Below are 18,130 nucleotides of genomic sequence, written 5' to 3' on the forward strand. Positions count from 1 at the left end.
GGCCCTTCAAGACAGGCACCGCTGAACAGGGCACCGCCGTCTCAAGAACCGCTGAACAGAGCCCTTCAAGACAGGCACCGCTGAACAGGGCACCGCCGTCTCTGCACCGCTCCGCTTGGCCCTTCATCTCAAGCACCGCTCCGCTGGGCCCTTCATCTCAAGCACCGCTCCGCTGGGCACCGCCGTCTCTGCACCGCTCCGCTTGGCCCTTCATCTCAAGCACCGCTCCGCTGGGCCCTTCATCTCAAGCACCGCTCCGCTGGGCACCGCCGTCTCTGCACCGCTCCGCTTGGCCCTTCATCTCAAGCATCGCTCCGCTGGGCCCCTTCATCTCAAGCAACGCTCCGCTGGGCCCTTCATCTCAAGCACCGCTCCGCTGGGGCCTTCATCTCAAGCACCGCTGACACATTGGCAGAAGGGGCAGGCCCGGATCAGTGTCGGACAGGGCTGCACGATACACTCTGGGCACCAAGAGTCCTCCAGTACTGCTGGAGTCTGTCATCCACTTGTGAGACTGTGGCTTTGCACTCCCCAGGATGGCACAGTGGGCAAGCCACCCACTGTAGAGACTTGAGAGACTGTGGCTTTGCACTCCCCAGGATGGCACAGTGGGCAACCCACCCACTGTAGAGACTTGAGAGACTGTGCCTTTGCACTCCCCAGGATTGAACATTGGCTGTGGAGGCCCCTCGTGGATCTGGTGTCGTGGACTCATGTGGCTGAGGTGGCACCCCTTCCCTTCCCCCTGAGGTGCCTGTAGTTTTCCTATCTGATGCCCCTGCAGTGTTCTCTCCAATGGATTCAGGTCTCATGTGTGGGCTTTGCCCATGTGTTGAGGACCATTGGCCCACGTACAATGACAGAAAGACAATTCTGATGGGACAATATACATATGTGTATATAGTTATGGGATGTTCGTCTTACTTATTTACTTTGCCTAACAATATATTTGTATTACAATTACTTATTATTTTGTCTTTGCATTCTTCTGGGGGGTTTGTGGGGTGTAACTCTGAGTTGTTGCTCTGCATTGGTGTGTAGGTAGTTGGGGGGGGGGTGTCGCGTATGTGTGTGCCCGTAATCTTTTCTCCTCCCCCCTCCCGTGTGTCGTAGGTGCAGTACTCACCGTTGTCTTCTGCGCCGGCGTTCGTGCTCCTGGTAGAGGAGCAGGTAGACATTAGCTGGTAGGATGTGTAGTTCTGGTTCCATGCTGTCCAGATTCCTCGTGGAGTGTGTAGAGGTGAGCGTTTTCCCGTTCGTAGTCTGTTTCCGCCGTGTTTTTATCGGCGGGGCTCCCGCCCCGGAAAAGGTGGCGGATTGGTGAGTTGTGATAGGGTGGGCGGTACATTGCCTGCCGCCTGTCTGTTGGCGGTGACCGCCGCGCTACTTGTCTGTATCGCCGTGGCGGTCGGAGTGTTAAAGTGGCGGGCTGTGTTGGCGGTTCCCGCCAGGGTCGGAATTCCATTTTTTTGGCCGCCTGCCTGTTTGCGGGTTGGCCGCCGCTTTAACACCGACCGCCAGGGTTGGAATAACCCCCAATGGCTAAAAGAGAGGCTAGTTTCACCCTGCTTCAAGTAGAGAAATTAGATAAGTTGCCCTTCACGGTAGCAGAGTCCTTCAACTATTTGGCTCTTGCACAGCATTATTAATTTATTGATTTCCACATTTCGTTTCTCGGGCTGCCTGAAACATCTTGCAGTGGGACGATATGAGCAGCTAGGAGATAGCTTTATTAAGGAAGAGTGGGAGTTGCCCTTTGACTATAGATGTCTAAACGGTGAAGAGGAGGTCTTTCTTAGCGGAAGTGAATGTGAGACTGCTGTTCGTCATTCTATGATATGCAAACAGGTATCTCTTCACGGTCTTTGCAATGTCGGGGTCGCAAATTTGGCCTGTTTTCTGAAGGGTACTCCCGTCCCCTTGATTCGTCCAGTATTTCATGTACTTTCCAATGGTAGTTACGTGGTACTGAACGATCAAAGCTGTTGCGGCCTGCGACCTGGAATTGCCTACGCAATCTCAGTCACGAAGGTCGTTACGTGTTGTGGACATGTTTTGTTTCCCCCCACACAAGAGATAAAAGTATCTGACATGTGGCCCCACATAGATACTATTAATGTGAACTATGACAAGTTGAGTAGGCTAAAGGCGCTATTGTTTAAGAAACAGATCGCCTTGACATCCGCAAAAGAGACGTATGCTATCCAGATTGCGAGATCATCAGCCGAGATACAATCCCTTTTCAATACGGATTTCCCCAAACACTTTGGAGAGCTGGTATTCAGAATATTCAATGCTTCAAGCACCACTGGGATTGTTCATTTCTTTAAGGCTGTCGGGTCTGGTTTCGTGTCCATCTACCAGACTGTCTTCGGAGCCATCCCATCAGCCATCCATTCTCTCTTTTCAAGTGTGTTTGGTGGCTTTCCAATTATTTTGGCTTTGATTGGCGAACTTCTACTGCTATTCCTTCTGATCCCAGCAACGCAGAGCAATGGTGCCGCTCCCGCCAACCCCGCTGTGCTGTGAGCGCATGGTTCGGATCTTCGGTGCACCTCTGCTGGTGGAACTGGAGCTTGACTGGTCGTTGTCATTTTGGCCACTTCTCTGGTGTGTGCAACCAGTCTTCCGCTGCATATGGTGTCTCTTTGAACATCTGCCTATGGTCTGTCTTGCTGTTGCGCCGACATCTCCTGTGGACCACAAACTGCTGATGTCCCCGATGAGGGTTCATACACGGTCATGCCCCTTGAGACTGAGGTTGCTCCGCGAGGCCACCTATGAGTCTTCCGTTACGAGATCTACCACGGATGAGGACAATGCAGCAGGTGTCGATGCACCAGGAAATACGGCTCACTTCTGCTCTGTGGATCCGTTTGTCCGCCCGGCACTAGACTTAACTTCGGACGATGTTGACTCATTTTTGAGGTCCTTGACTAGTGACTTCGATGACATTCTTCAAGATCATACGTATAACACATAATTTGATGAATTGACTTGCCATTCCCAATTCCAAATTATGCAATTAAATAGTCATTTCCTGTTTCACGCTGTAATTGTCATGGTTGATATTAACATCTCTGTATGTATTTTTAGACAGATTTGTTTTAACACATGCAAATACTTTTTTGCCTTGTTTTAGCATTTAGCTTTTAGTTCGGGAGCAATTTTTTTGCTTTTTGGGTTCCTGTACCTTCATCATACTTGTTACGGCAATGGGGAGGGTGTAGTGAATCCTAGTTCGTTTTAATGGGATAGCATGAGTTAGCTTAGCCGCTGGCTTGTAGACTCGTGCCCCAGTCACCTAGTGACTTTTAACCTACTTAACTTGCCCTGTCTTAGCCCATTTAATTATTTATTTCTCCTAAGATGGCTGCCTTGTTTATAGTCAGGCCACTTGTTATGAGTTACATTATCAGTGTCACTGTGCCAAGGCGTCAAGATCAAGCACCAAAGTCAAACAAACAGTAGGTTTTCACACTTAGGGATTTTCCCTCTCTATACTTTCGAGGGATTGTTGATATTAATTGCCGTCCCAAGCATGCCTGTTATCTATTGTTTTGGAATACACCTACGTCAGGGGACCTTGTAGATCTGTATAAATACATCACACTTTAGACAGATAATCAGAGGGATTCTGACCAGAGGGCATCGCCACCATCGCTGATACCGATGCTGCAGTCGTCTTGACGCTGACCCAGCCTTTGTGTCCCTACGGAGTCTGAGATAGAGACCTCATTCCAAGGTAACGAGGGTTGGGGGCTCCTCTCATGGACACAGCTTTGGCAGATTAGGTTTAGCAAACCCAGCTCTCCTTTAGTTAGGAGGTTAGGCCTATTCACATGAGGGTAATAGGGCATATTCCATCTTATATATCTTTTTCATGTATTGCAAAATGGGGGTCTTCATAACAATGACTCTCCTCTTCACAATACTGTTACTTGCTATATTCATTATCCTAATCATTGCAGTCCATGCAACATATCGCAAATTGCAGTTATGTTAAATAAAAATCGATTATAACTTTACTGCATCTGTGTCATTGCCTGTGTTTGTATGAGACATAATATATCTGTGAGAAAAGGGTAATCTCCGTTTAACCACGACATACCCTGAGATATCTTACTTTGAGTCCATGCGTAAGCAACTGCCATGAATCACCTTTTACTATTGTGTTTCTTGTGAGGTGCTGCTAGTGAGCTGGTAAGGTTGGGACAACAGTTGCGACTTGTTGTAGGAAAGACTCAGTCCAAACTATGACAACACTATTGTGGCCGTGGACTGGGTGGCAGAGGTGCTTGCCTGGATTCTCACCCCCTCACCAGACGTAAAGGACGGGGGGAGTGGTGAGGAAGAGGTCAACAGTGGAAAGGAAAAGCTTCTTAGGGACATTGGGGCGGGAAGAGGGTGAAGGTTTGGGAGTGGAGGAAGAGGAAGTTGTTGTAGGAGGTGTCTGTTTGCTGATTTTGGGTGCAGGTACATGGGCTGGATGGCTGTTAGGTGTCTGAGTGCTTGCGTTTGTGTACTTTGGGAGGAGGGGGCACACACACAGTTGGAGAGGACACAGGGGACTTGTGCATGGACGTGGGGGTGGTGACTGCCAGTGAGGGGCGTGTAATGATAGGTGTGATGGTGATGGTGGGAGTGGATGAGGATGTAGTGCAAGCAGGTGTGAGTGTAGATGCAACTGGGAGGGAGGTGGATGACGAGGAGGAGGGGACACAGTGGAGGCAGTGGATGTTGTTATATCTGCATCTGGATGGTGTTTGTGTGAGTGGCTGTGGGATGATGTGTGGTGCTTGTGTTTGCCTGAACCAGTCCTGTGTGTTGTCTTGTGTGCGTGCTGGTCTGCCTATGTGTTTGGGATAGGTTGGGGTTGAGGGGAATGGGAAGTTGGAGGGAAAGGCTAGGAACAGGGACAATGGTTGCCATCAGGGAGGAGGCCAGAGCCTGGATTGATCTCTGTTGGGCCGCCATGCAAGAGTGAATGCCCTCCAGGAATGCATTTATTTGTTGCAAATGGGCTGCCAGTCCCTGGATGGCATTCACAATGGTTGATTGCCCAATAGAGATGGATCGCAGGAGGTCACTAGCCTCCTCACTCAGAGCAGCAGGGCTAACTGGGGCAGGGCCTGAGGTGCCTGGGGTGAACGAGATGCCCACCGTGCGGGAACAGGAAACACGCTGAGGTGCTGCTGGGAGGGCGGTGCTGGTACAGGGGTGGCGGCTGTACCTGTAGTTGGGGTGGGCACAGAGGTGTCTGCCACCACCAGGGAGCTTCCATCGGAGGAGGTATCACTGTCAGTACTGTCCCCTCCAGTCTCTGCCGTGGTGCTCCCCTGGTCCTCCATCCCACTAGTGCCGTCACCATCAGTGGATTTGGCCTCCTGGGCCCTGTGGGATGCAGCTCACCCCGTCGCTGGTGCCTCTGCTCCTCCTCCAGATGATGCTAATGCACATAAGGGCAGGGTGGCAAAACAAAAAGGGGGGAGAGACAAAGGATACCCTTGGCCAATGACAGCAACAACACCACCATTGGCGTACACGACTCACACACACACAGGGAACAGCCCTACGCACTACGCAATGCACTAACAGTCACAATGCTAGTCACCAGCCCATGGACAGGGATACCTAACGTCAATTGCAGCATACCTGAGACTCACAGACCCCTGCCCAGTAGTAGATGCCTACTACCTTGGTTGGAGGAGTTTTACATCAGACCCTGCCCAACATGGGACCTACCCTGCAATGTCCGACCTGGCCTGGGGGCACCCACAGGCCCACATTCCCCACCCAGATGCCACCCCACCATGTGTAAGTAGTATATAGGGGCACTGTACTCACCCCCTTGTGGCTGCTGTGATGCCCCCAAGCGCCCATCCAGCTCCCGATAAGCCAACCCCAGTATGCGGGCCATCAGGGGGGTCAGGGTTCGACGAGCGCCCCTTCCTCGTTGGGAGGCCATCCCCAGCTGGGCTTCTGCCGTCTTCTGTGCCCAGCGTCTCAGGTCCTCCCACAGTTTCCGACAGTGAGTGCTCCACCTGCTGTAGACCCCAGGGTCCGCACGTCCTTGGCGATGGCACACCATATACCCTTTTTTGATGGGCGCTGTCCTGCAGAGAAATACACATAGGAAAAGGTATCAGTCAGACCGTTCTGCCTGTTATACTCATGGCCCACCATAGCCCTCACATCCCCTTACGCACCAACGTTGCCCATCATACATGCAGCACGCTGCCCAGGGCCCTTCCACCAGCCCCCCCTAAACACGGCCCTCACACACAGCACTCCATGCATTCATGCCCCAGGCATCTTGGTCACAGTGTACTCACCTGTTGGTCTGGAGGCCCATACAGCATTTGGTACTGGGGTAGGACCCCATCCACCAGTCTCTCCAACTCTGCAGCGGTGAAGGCAGAGGCCCTTTCCCCAGTGACAGAAGCCATGGTCGGTTCCAGACACAGGTCACAGCAGCACTTTCAGTGTAGGTCCTCTCCTGTTGAAGGTCAGGTAGCAAGTGAGTGAACAGATAGAAAATGTCGGTCCCATCCACAGCGGTGCATACCGTCACCGCTGGCGTACATCACCATTGGCCACTGTAACCCATAGGGCCCAATGGTATCCAATGAGGAGTTGCACGCCGGTTCTCGACCGCCTCCGGCAACGGCGCACAACGTCAACGTAATTACCTTATTTCCACATGTCCCTCCATACAGGACAGGCAGGCGCCATTTTGGGGGGGACGCCATGGCACCTACCTGCGTCACAGTACACATAGGCACCATTTGGGCCTATCCAACAATATACTGTTACAGTTACAACATGCAATGCAGTGTAGTGTTTGTAAATATGGGATACTGACCAGCTGCTCACTGTTTTGCCCCCACGTTGCAACCGCTGTGGATGGAGACATCCCCCGTTTACAGGCCCCTGGTGAACTTGGCAACAATGGAGGCCAGGCACATTATCGTCACCTATAGACTTGACAGGGCCACAATCACAGAGCTGTGAGCCCAACTGGAACCTGACATAATCTCTGCTATCCGTCAGCTCACCAGGATCCCCCTCTTGTGCAAGTGCTATCAATGCTCCATTTCCTGGCAACTGGCTCCTTCCAAGTGACAGTGAGCTTGGCAGTAGGAATGTCTCAGTAAATGTTCTCAATAGTGCTGACCAGAGTGTTGTCTGCCCTGATTAAACACATGTGCAGCTACATCGTTTCCCCCCAGGTGGAGGATTTGGCCACAGTGAAAGTAGATTTCTATGCAATGGGACATATCCCCAACATTATTGGGGCTATTGAGGGTACACATATTGCATTTGTCCCCCCCAGAGAAATGAACACGTGTTCAGAAATTGAAAGAGCTTTCACTCCATGAATGTCCTGATATTGTGCCTGGTGGACCAGTATATTTCCCATGTCAATGCAAAGTATCCTGGGTCTGTGCATGATGCCTTTATCCTGAGGAATAGTAGCACCCCATATGTGATTGCTGAACTCCAGAGACACTGGGTGTGGCTAATAGGTGAGCCCTGGTTCCCACCCAGTTGGTCTTGGTGTATGGGTATGGTGTGGGCCCTAAGGATTAGTGTGTGTCTAACAGTTGTCCCTCGATATTTGCAGGAGACTCTGGTTCCCCCAACCTCTCATGGCTACTGACCCCTGTGAGGAATGCCAGGACAAGGGCAGAGGAACGTTACAATGAGGTACATGGACGAGCAAGAGGACATTCGGCTTCCTGAAGGCCAGGTTTTGTTGCCTCCATCTAACAGGTGGATCCCTATACTACGCACCCAAGAAGGTCTGCCAGATCATCGTGGCATGGTCTATGTTGCACAACCTTGCCTTACGTCACCAGGTGCCTTTTCTGCAGGAGGATGAGGCTGGAGATGGTCGTGTGGCAGCAGTGGACCCTGCGGACAGTGAAGATGAGGAGGCAGAGGATGAGGACAACAGAAGTGCAATAATACGACAATACTTCCAATGACACACAGGTAAGACACTGTAACTTCACTTTTCGTTGACCGTTTTGTGTTTGAAATTGTCACTGGCAGGCTGATTTTCCCACTTCTATGGCCACTTACTGTTCCCTTTGGCATATCTATTTTCAGATATTTGTGCCCCACTACCGCTCGTGGTGTGTTGACTGCAGCCAACTACAGGTCATTCCTATGTATACATTACTGTACAGTTGCATTGCAGTAGTGTTTATTTAAGAGCCAATAAGTAGAGGGGGATGTTCAATGGGCTGGGGTGACGGTGGAGGAATGTCCAGGATAGAGTCTAGTCTATGTGGATCACAGGTGCATTGTCCAAGGGGACATAGGAAGTGGAGCAATGGCAGTCCATGGTGGACAGGGTGACAAAGTGGGACACAAGGGTGACAATCAGGAGAGTCTTATTTCCTGGCGGGGGTCTTGGCAATAGTCTTTGGCTATCGCAGGGACCATTTGTGGGGTGGTTTTCCTTCTGCAGAGGGAGGGGTGCTGGTTGCCTGTTGGCTCTGTGGCGGGGCCTCCTGTCCACTAGCGACAGCGGAGGGGGAAGGCTGATCACGTGGTTTGGCTAGTGTCAGGGGCCCACTGGTGTGCCACTGCCTCCCTCATGGTGTTGGCCATGTCTGCCAGCATCCCTGCAATGGTGGCCAGGGTGATGTTTATTTCCTTCAAGTCCTCCCTGATCCCCAAGTCCTGTCCCTCCTGCAGCCGCTGGGTCTCCTGCAACTTTTCCAGTATCTGGCCCATCATCTCCTGGGAATAGTGGAATGCTCCCAGGATCTTGGTGAGTGCTCCTGGAGTGTCGGTTTCCTGGGACTGTCCTCCCCCTGTCGCACAGCAGTCCTCCAGCTTCCCTGTTGTCCTGTGCCTCTGTCCCCTGAACCGTGTGCCCACTGCCACTGACCCCAGGCCCCGGATCGACCTGTGTTTGTGGGGTTGCCTGGGGTCCCTGTCGTGGTTCACACACTGCTGATTGGCATGTCCTGGGGACAGAGGTTTGGGCCCGCTGGATGGGTACAGTGCTGGTGTTTCCTGCGGGGGAGGCTCTGTGGTGGTATGGGACTGTGCCTGGGTAACCGACTGTCTGGAGGTCCCTGATGGGCCAGGTTGATCATCCAGATCCAGGCGTCCAGAGCTGCTGTCATCACTGTGGGCCTCTTCTGGGGGGGACTCGATGTTGCTGGCACCTCCTCTCCGGTGACGTTGAGTGAGGGACCTGTGGGGATGTAAATGCAGTGTTTTTGTTTCTGCGTGTGACATCTTGTGCATGGGTGTGTGCTGCCCTCTATAGTTGTATTGCCCTGCCAGCTTTGCCTTGTGTGTGTAGTTATTTGGTGGGCTAGGTGATTCTCTCTAGTGTGCGTGCTTTAGTGATGGGTGTCCATGCAGGTCTGTGATGGTGGGGTGTGTGTGAGGTGGTGGAGTGATGGGAGTGAGGATGGGGATAGGTGATGGCATGCAGGTAGGGGGGTTGATTGTAATAGAGATTTGACTTTCCGGAGTCCAGTCCTCCTCCTAGTCCTGCCAGGCCCTCAGGATGCATGAATGCCAAGACTTTCTCCTCCCGTGTTGTTAGTTGCAGGGGAGGAGGTGGGGGTCCACCGCCAGTCCTCTGTACAGCGAGTTGGTGTCTGACTGCTGTGGAACGCACCTTTCCTCGTAGGTCATTCCACCTCTTCCAGATGTCATAACTTGTTCTGGGGTGCTGTCCCACAATGTTGACCCTGTCCACGATTCTCCGCCATAGCTCCATCTTCATTGCAATGGATGTCTGCTGCACCTGTGATCAGAATAGCTGTGGTTCTTCCCAGAGTATTTCCTCAACCATGACCCTTAGCTCCTCCTCTGAGAACTTAGGGTGTTGCTGTGGTGCCATGGGTGTAGTGTGAGTGGTGCGGGTGAGAGAGTGTTGGGTGATGTGTTGGGGTGTATGATGTAAGGTGTGCGGGTGGTGTATAGGTGATGGTGGTGTGTGGCTGTGGTCTTGTCTGTGGTCTTGCTATCTCTCCTGTGGCAATTGTTTTTAGTCGCAAAGTGTTGGGGGTAATGTGGGTGTGTGTTTTATAGTGATGTGGGTGTGTAGGTGTGGAGTGTGTATGGGTGTCAGGTGTGTGTTATTCAAATTGTCCAATGTTGTTTTGTTAGTGTGTGTGTATTTTGAGCACAGCGGTATGTAGCGCCAATGGTTTACTGCAATTGAATGTCCGCCATGGTGATTCGTGGGTCATAATGTGGTGGGCGTAGTTCTGTTGGCGTAATGGTGTGGGTTTTGCTACCCCCAGTTTATTACTGACCTTTGGGCTGAGTGACTTGTGTGTGTGGCTGTCTAGTGACAGATTTCTATGTGTGTGTCATAATATGGGTAGCGGTAATCCACTGTGGCGGTGGTATGTTGGTGGCAGTCAGCATGCAGGTATGTGGTACTTACTGCCAATGTCATAATGAGGGTCTTTATATAATTTTACAGTGATATTTCAAAATATGCTTATAGCATTTTAATCGTTTTGACCTGCATCTTATCAGATAAATATTATTTATTTTTCTAAACACTGTGTGGTGTATTTTGTGGTGTTCTACTGTGTTATTACATGATTTATTGCACAAATACTTTACACATTGCCTTCTAAGTAGTGCCAAGCTACCAGAGGGTGGGCACAGGAAAGTGTGGATTTTGTGTGACTTACCCTGACTAGATTGAGGGTCCTTGCTTGGACAGAGTGTAACCTGCCTGTCAACCAAAGACCCCATTTCTAACATTGGTGATCAGCGATGAGGATAGGACTTGTATTTGTGCAGTGACAAAAAATAGCTAAGTGTTCACTACCTACCCACAGTTGAAGGTCAACCTGATTTTTATCTTATTCTGCAATTTAGTTTTCCACCTGACATTTTTTTACTAAAATCCTCATTCAACATGTCTCTGGCTGGGTCTCAACCAGGAGATGAAGATTTTGATCTGTCCATGCCGGAGACCTACACTGTTAAACAGCTAAAGGGGTTCTGCAGGGATATGGGAGTACCTACCCAGAAGGCCCCCAGAAAGGAGGAATTCCAAATGGCGCTGAGGGTCTGGACAGAAGCCCATTGTGATGAGAATGTTGAGTAGGAGGGTCCAGTGGATGGCCCCTCAGAGGATCTTTTGCCATTAGTGGACAGTGTTACCACTGTGATTGTGCCCCCTGCCAAACTAGGGAGCAGTGTCTCTGATCAGGGCCTGTTCGCAGAAGAAAGGAGAGAGGAGAGAGAATTCCAATTGCAAATGGCAAGGTTAAAAATTGAAGCTCAACAGGAGGAGAGGAGGGCAGAAAGAGAAGCAAAAGCAGCTGGGACAGCCTAGGCTGAACAGAAACTTTTGTTGGCTCATGAAATGAGTCTCAAGAAGCTGGAGATTAAGGCAATACAGTCTGAGTCCAGCAGTGATTGTGGCAGCATACATGCAGGACCGGTTGAGGAGAAAAAGGTTTGTACACCCAAGATTGTGGTGCCAAGTTATGTGGTGGGAGATGACATTGATAAGGGCTTGGCTGCCAATGAAGTTGCACTAAAGGCTCATGGGGCCTCTGAGGAGCAATGGTGGGCAGCCTTGTGGTTTTATGTACCAGAAGTGGGGAGGGACACCCTCCTTACACTAAATACACATGATCAGAATGTCTATGCACCCATTAAAACCGCTTGACTGGCCAAATTTGGGCTGACCCCTGAAAAATACCGCCCGAGGTTTAGGGCACCAAACTTTCCACACAGACTTGGGTAGACTGTTTTGATTCGACCAATAAGGCACTGAATGGATGGGTGCAGGGCAGCAAAGTAAATTATTACAAATGATTATATGATTTGATTCTGAGAGAGCATATGCTCAGTTTTTGTTTTACAGAGTTGCGCTAGCACTTAGTAGACAGTAAGCTGACTGATCCTAGAAAGTTTGCTGAAGAGGCAGACCTCTGGGTTAGCACCAGACTGTCCAAATAGGTATCTGGGGTCGACACCCACAAAGGTGGTCAGGATTCCCAACAGAAGAAAGAGAGGGGAGAAAAACTTGAAGATAAGGAACTCTCAAAAGGCCCAAAAAACAATTCCCAAGGGGGGGTGGTAACCATTCCTTATCTAAATTTGGGAAGAAGCCAGGGTACTTTGATAAGAAGATAGAGAAGTTCTTCTCCAAATGCTTAGAGTGCTACCAGCATGGACACTCTAAGGGTGACTCCCAGTGTTCCAAGAAAGCACAGTCCATCACCGGAGGGCAGACACCTGGGATGGCTAGTATAGCGCTCAGGGGGAGACAGTCCCAGTTAGCTTTGGGGGGCAGATAGAGGTGTCCCTAGTATCCCTGGGAGATAAGGCGATGGTGCCAAAAGCCTGCATGCTTGCCAATACTTCGAAGTATAGACAGTGGGTCACCATTGATGGGCAAAGGGTGGAGGATCTGCGTGACACAGGAGCCAATATGACTACTGTCAAGAGTCAGCTGGTGTCAGCAGAGCAGATAGTCCCGAATACATTCCACCAGGTCATAGTTGCTGACAATCATGAGAGTCACCTACCAGGGGCTCTGGTTCCCTTTGAGTGGGGGGGTCCCTGGTACTCTAAAAGTAGCTGTGAGTCCTGCTGTGCCTGTAGATTGTCTGTTAGGCAATGATCTTGAGCATACTGCCTGGAAAGATGTATAGCTCAGAGCCCTCCTGGAGATGTTAGGTGTGCCTGAGTGGGTCTGTATGACCACAAGGTTCATGGCTGCCCTGGACGGGAGCCAAGGGCATCTGGAGCCTGGAACAATGGCCCAGACAGCTGCACAGAGGAAAAGCAAGAGCGGCAGGAAACCCACCTCGGATATTCCCACAGTGGTGGACAGGGTCCCAGAGGAGGAGGCCCCTGAGCCAACCGGAGAGGATATTGCTGACCTGGGCAACCTGTCTGAACTTGCTGGCTGGCAAGTAGAGGGTGGGCCAAACAGGGAAGAATTCTGCAAGGCGCCGAGAGAATGCCCCACCCTTGAGGGTCTGAGGCAACAGGCTGCAGCCCAAGCAGCTGGTGAAGCCTATGGTGATCACCATATCTACTGGGAGAATGATCTCATTTACAGGGAGCTTAAGGTTCCTGCCATTGGGGCAGCACATGTGCTGGTGGTCCCCCAGTGTTACCGGGCCTTCCTACTGGGTCTGGTTCATGTTATCCTCCTGGCAGGATATTTGGGCCAAGACAAGACCTTTGCCAGGCTTGTCACCCATTGGCCTAGAATGCGGGTAGCCTCTGATAGTTTCTGCAGGGCCTGCTCCACCTGCCTGTCAGGCTAGTGGGAAAACAGGGAAAAGGCTTAAGGCCCCCTGATCCCACTCCCCGTCGGTGGCACCTCCTTTCAAAGGGTGGGTATCAACGTCATTGGTCCCTTGAAACCCAAAGCTGCCTTGGGCAAAAGGTTTCTCCTGGTTTCGGTGAACTATGCCACCCACTATACAGAGGCGATCCCTCTGAGAACAGTGACTGCCCCAGTAGTGACCAGAGCCCTGATGGGACTATTTACCTGTGTGGGGTTCCCTAAGGAAGTTGTGTCTGACAGAGCCACAAACTTTGTGCTGGTGTACATGAAGTCCATGTAGGATGAGTGTGGGGTAACCTACCAGTTTATGGCCCGTTACCATCCTTAATCCAATGGGCTTGTTGAGAGATTCAACAAGACCCTAAAAGGCATGATCACAGGCCTACCTGAGGCCATGAGGCATAAGTGGAACTTCCTCTTGCCATGTCTTCTGTTTGCTTATAGAGAGGTGCCCCAGAAAGAGGTAGGGTTCAGCCCCTTTGAGCTTCTCTATGGTCACCCTGTCAGGGGACCACTAACCATAGTGAAAGAGGGCTGCGAGAAAGCTCCCAAGACACCTCCCCAGGATGTGGCCAGCTACATGCTGGCACTCCACAACCAAACACAACGCTTCTGGAAGCAGGCCAAAAGTAACCTTGAGGCCAGTCAAGAGGTGATGAAGGAGTGGTATGACCGGAAGGCCACTCTGGTTGAAATCTAACCTGGAGTCAACATTTGGGTAATGGAGCCAGTAGAGCCTAGAGCTCTCCAGGACCGCTGGACTGGCTCACTTGAGATCAAGAAGCAGAAAGGGGAGGCCACTTACCTAGTGGATCTCAAGACCCCTAGACACCCTCTAAGGGTTCTCCATCACAACCGACTCAAGCCTCATTTTGAGAGGTCTGAGGACAATATGCTCCTTGTGACAGGTGAGGGCATGGAAGAGGAGAGTGAGCCTCTCCCCGACCTCCTCTCTGCCAAAGAAGGTGATGGGTCAGTGAAGGGTATCAATCTCTCTGACTCCCTGACTCTAGATCAGAGAGGAGACTACTACAAGTTATTGGAGCAGTTCTCTTCCCTGTTTTCCCTTACTCCTGGACTCACCCACTTGTGTGTCCACGATATTGACACGGGAGACAGTCCCCCTGTAAAGAACAAAATGTACAGGTTGTCACATAAGTTGATGGCCAGCATCAAGGAAGAAGTTGCCAAGATGCTGGCCCTAGGGGTTATTGAGAAGTCCAGCAGTCTCTGGGCCAGCCCAGTGGTGCTGGTACCCAAGGCTGCTTCACCTGGTGCCAAGCCAGAACTTCGGTTCTGTGTGGACTACCGGGGTCTCAACTCAGTCACACGGACTGACGCTCACCCTATCCCCCGAGCTGATGAGCTCGTAGACAGACTAGGCGCTGCCAAATTTCTCAGTAAATTTGATCTCACATCAGGGTACTGGCAGATCGTCTTGACTGAGGGGGCTAAAGAGAGATCTGCATTTTTCCACACCTGAGGGCCATTACTAATTCTGGGTGATGCCTTTTGGATTGAAAAATGCCCGCTACCTTCCAACAGCTGGTCAAAGGCGTCCTAGCTGGCAAGGATACCTTCTTCGCAGCCTACCTAGACGACATAGCCTTCTATAGTTCCAGCTGGGAGGAGCACCTGCTCCATCTCAAGCAGGTGCTTAAGGCTCTGCAACAGGCAGGACTGACCATCAAGGCTAGAAAGTGCCAGATTGGGCAGGGTTCAGTGGTGTACTTGGGACACCCAGTAGGTGGTGGCAAGGTGCAGCCACTCCAGGCCCAGATTGAAACTGTCAAGGCCTGGCACCCACCTAGAACACAGACAGAGGTGAGAGCCTTTTTAGGCCTCACTGGGTACTACTGCAGATTCTTCAAGGGCTATGGAACCATTTTAGCACCCTTGACAGAACTTACTTCCATAAAGCAACCTAGTTTGGTGAATTGGACAGAGGCTTGTCAGAAAGCCTTTGACTCCCTGAAGGAAGCCATGTGCACAGCCCCGTGCTCAAGGCCCCTGACTACTCTCAGAAATTTATTGTGCAGACATACAATTCAGAGCATGGCATAGGGGCTGTTCTAGCACAGCTAAATGAGAAGGACCTAGACCATCCAGAAGTCTTTATTAGCAGGAGACTATTACTACAGGAACAGAGATGGAGTGCTATTGTGAGAGAAGCATTTGCTATGGTCTGGGCACTGAAGAAGCTGAGAACATACATGTTTGGGACTCACTTCTGGGTTCAGATAGACCACAGGCCCCTCAGATGGTCCATGCAGATGCAGAGAATCCTAAACTCTTAAGGTGGTCCATTTCCCTACAGGGGGTGGACTTCACAGTTGACCATGCCAGTGCTGATGGTCTCTCCAGATACTTCTGCCTTAGCGATGAGAGCTCCCAGGAGGTTGGGTAGCTTTCCCCACTTTCAGCTGGTGGGAACACATGTTAGACCTGACAGCATTAGGGTTGTCACCCCTAACGTTTTGCCTGCCTCCCTCCCTCCCCTTTTTGGATAGTGTTTTTGCTAGTTTTAAGACTCTGCACACTTGACCACTGCTAACCAGTGCTAAAGTGCATATACTCTTTCTTTAAACATGATAACATTGGGTCATGCCCAATTGGAATATTTAATTTACTTATAGGTCCCTAGGAAAGGTCACTATTTGTGCCCAGGACCTGTAGATTAAATGCTACTAGTTGGCCTGCAACACTGATTGTGCCACCCACCTAAGTAGCTCCTTAACCATGTCTCAGGCCTTCCATTGCAAGGCCTGTGTGTGCAGTTTCACTGCCAATTCGACTTGTCATTTAAAAGTACTTGCCAAGCCTAACACTCCCCTTTTTATACCTCTAAGTAATCCCTAAGGTATGCCCTAGGTAACCCAGAGGGCATGGTGCTCTGTAGGCAAAAGGCAGGACATGTACCTGTGTAGTTTACATGTCCTGGTAGTGGAAAACTCCTAAATTCATTTTTACACTGCTTTGAGGCCTGCTCCTTTCATAGGCCAACATTCGGGCTCCCCTCATATACTATTTGAGTGGTAGCTGCTGATCTGAAAGGAGTAGGAAGGTCATTTTTAGTATGGCCAGAATGGTGATACAAAAGCCTGCTTACTGGTGAAGCTGGGTTTAACATTACTATTTTAGAAATTCCACTTTTCGAAAGTGAGCATTTCTCTGCACTTAAATCCTTCTGTGCCTTACAATCCACGTCTGGCTGGGTTCAGTTGACAGCTCACTTGTTCATTCACTCAGACACACCACAAACACAGGATACTCAGCCTCACTTGCATACATCTGCATTTTGAATGGGTCTTCCTGGGCTGGGAGGGTGGAGGGCTGGACACTTACATGTCAAAGGACAATAGCCTACCCTCACACAAAGGACTGCCACACCCCCTACTGGGACCCTGGCAGACAGGATTGAACTGAAATTGGACCTTGTGCACTTCTAAGCCACTCTTCAAAGTCTCTCCTACTTCAAAGGCACATTTGGGTATTTAAACAGGGCCTCTGCCCCTACCAACTCAGACACTTCCTGGAGAAGAGAACCTGAACCAGAATCTGCAACCTACCCAGAAGAACTGCCTGGCTGCCCAAAGGACTCACCTGACTGCTTTCTATGAAGGATGTCTGCCTTGCTGTTGCCCTGCTGTCTTGCTGCTCTCTGGCTGTGCTGAGAAGTACTCTCCAGGGGCTTGGATAGAGCTTGTCTCCTGTTTCCTGAAGTCTCAGGACCAAAAAGACTCCATCTCCACAAGAATGACTCCTTGTGCGGCGATAATCGACGCATAGCCTGCCAGAAACGGCACAGATCCTCCATAGCAGTGAAAAATCCATCGCACGCTGAACCAGAATGACGCAGCCCGAATTCGCTATGAGAAAATTGACACAGCGCCAGCGTAGCAACCGGAAATTCGTCACACGGCCAACTGGATCGAAGCACAGCTGAGCTGCAATGATGCAGCCCGACTTCCAGAGAGGAATCGACGCAGCACCTGCCGTGCAGTTGAAATATGCACGCAATGCCCACCGGATCGACGCAGCCCCTGTGACTTCCTCCTGTTGGTGCCAGAAATCCACGCAACGTCCCCAGGGTGTCCGAAAACCCCCAACCCGAAGAGGATCCAAGACCGAGCACCGGAAATCGACACAAAGACTTTCCTGTGTGAAAACTAAATGACGCAACGCCGTGTACGGCCCGAGGAATCTACGTACACCTCCCTGTTTTCCATGCATCTCCTCCTCTGCGGTTCTCTGCTGAGATTTTGAACGCAAACCAGGTACTTCGTGCTTGAAAGAGACATTTATTGCTTTTAAAAGACTAAAGACACTTTATATCATTTTTACAGTGATATTTCAAAATATACTTATTGCATTTTAATTGTTTTGACCTGCATCTTATCAGATAAATATAATGTATTTTTCTAAACACTATGGGGGTCATTACGACCCTGGCGGCCGGCGGTTAGGTGGCGGTAACACCGCCAACAGGCTGGCGGTGTTCCGCCAGCAATTATGACCGTGGCGGAATTGCCACGGCCATACCGCCGGCCCCTCCAATTGACCGCCAGGATTCTGCCTGGCCTGGGGATTAAGAGTCTGCCATTGAAAGGCTGGCGGAAAGGGGACTTGGGGTGCCCTTGGGGGCCCCTGCATTGCCCATGCACTTGGCATGGGCAGTGCAGGGGCCCCCAGGCATAGCCCCATCGCGCATTTCACTGCCCGAATTTCGGCCAGTGAAATGCGCGACGGGTGCTACTGCACCCGGTGCACATCAGCATTGCCGCCGGCTCTATTACGAGCCAGCAGCAATGTTGA

This window comes from Pleurodeles waltl, chromosome 2_2 (genome assembly GCF_031143425.1).
Source record: "Pleurodeles waltl isolate 20211129_DDA chromosome 2_2, aPleWal1.hap1.20221129, whole genome shotgun sequence".
In the NCBI taxonomy this organism is placed as follows: Eukaryota; Metazoa; Chordata; class Amphibia; order Caudata; family Salamandridae; genus Pleurodeles; species Pleurodeles waltl.